Consider the following 1,471-nt stretch of genomic DNA (forward strand, 5'->3'; position numbering starts at 1 on the left):
GTCATATGGGAGGTCAATATTTAGAGCTTTTAGGAATTGCCATACTGTTTTCCACAGAGGTTGCACTAGCTTGCATTCCCACCAACAGTGTAGAAGTGTTCCCTTTTCACCACACCCTCTCCAGCAGCTGTTATTTTTTGAGTTGTTGATAATTGCCATTCTGACTGGAGTTATGTGGTATTTCAGTGTGGTTTTGAGTTGCATCTCCCTGATGATTACTGAAGTTGAGCATTTCTTCATGTGTCTGTTGGCTGCTCGGAAGTCTTCCTTTGTGAAGTGTCTGTTCATATCTTTTGCCCATTTTATAATGGGATTGTTTGTTTTTTTCTTTTTAGCACATTTGAGTTCCTTGTAGATCCAAGATGTTAGGCCTTTGTCAGACATGGAGTTGGTAAATACTTTTTCTCAGTCTGTAGGCTGTCTCCCTGCTCTCTTGATGGTTTCTTTGGCTTTGAGGAAGCTTGTCAGTCTAATAAGGTCCCACTTGTCTATCTTCTCTCTTATGACCTATGGGTTTCAGGTTTTGTTCAGGAATTGGATGCCAGTTCCAATTTCCATGAGGGTATGTCCTTAATTTTCTAAGGTTCATATGGTTTGAGGTTTTACATCATATGGTTTGAGGTTTTACATTTAGGTCTCTGATCCATTTAGAGTTAATTTTTCAGTATGGGGATAGATAGGGGTTTTGTATGAGTCTTCTGCATGTGGTCAGCCAGTTTTCCCAGCACCATTCGCTGAATAGGTTCTCCTCTCCCCAGTGGTAGGTGGTGGATACTTTGTCGAAGATGAGTTGGTTGAGAAATGGAGGTTTTGCTATTGGAATCTCAGTTGTATTCCATTGGTCTATATGCCTGTTCCTGTACTAATACCAAGCAGTTTTGATTATTATAGCTTTATAGTAAAATTTGAAGTCTGGTAATATGATACCATCTGCTGTGTTTTTTTTGCTGAGGATTGTTCTGGCTATTCTTGGTCATTTGTGTTTCTATATGAATTCCTGTGTTGTTTTGTCTAGGTCTGAGAAGAATGTTGCTGGTAATTTGATGGGTATTGCATTAAATCTGTAGATTGCCTTAGGTAGGATGGACATCTTCACAATGTTGATTCTTTCAATCCGTGAGCATGGGATATTTTTCCACTTGTTTATGTCATCTTTGATTTCTATGAGCAATGTTTTGTAGTTTTCATTATAAAGGTCTTTCATGTTTCTAGTTCAGAAGATGCCAAGGTATTTCATTTTTTTTGGTGGTTATTGTGAATGGAATTGTGTTTTTTATTTGGATTTCTGTTTGTTTATTATTGGTGTAGAGAAATGCAATTGTCTTTTGCACATTTATTTATATCCTGAGACTTTTCCAAAGGCCTTTATCAATGTAAGGAGGTTTTTGACAGATTCTGTTGAGTTTTCAAGGTACACAGTCATGTCATCTGCAAAGAGAGATAACTTGACTTCCTCTTTTCCTATTTGGAT

Source organism: Carlito syrichta, unplaced genomic scaffold (genome assembly GCF_000164805.1).
Source record: "Carlito syrichta isolate Samal-C Ts95f unplaced genomic scaffold, Tarsius_syrichta-2.0.1 Scaffold287968, whole genome shotgun sequence".
NCBI classification, from domain to species: domain Eukaryota; kingdom Metazoa; phylum Chordata; class Mammalia; order Primates; family Tarsiidae; genus Carlito; species Carlito syrichta.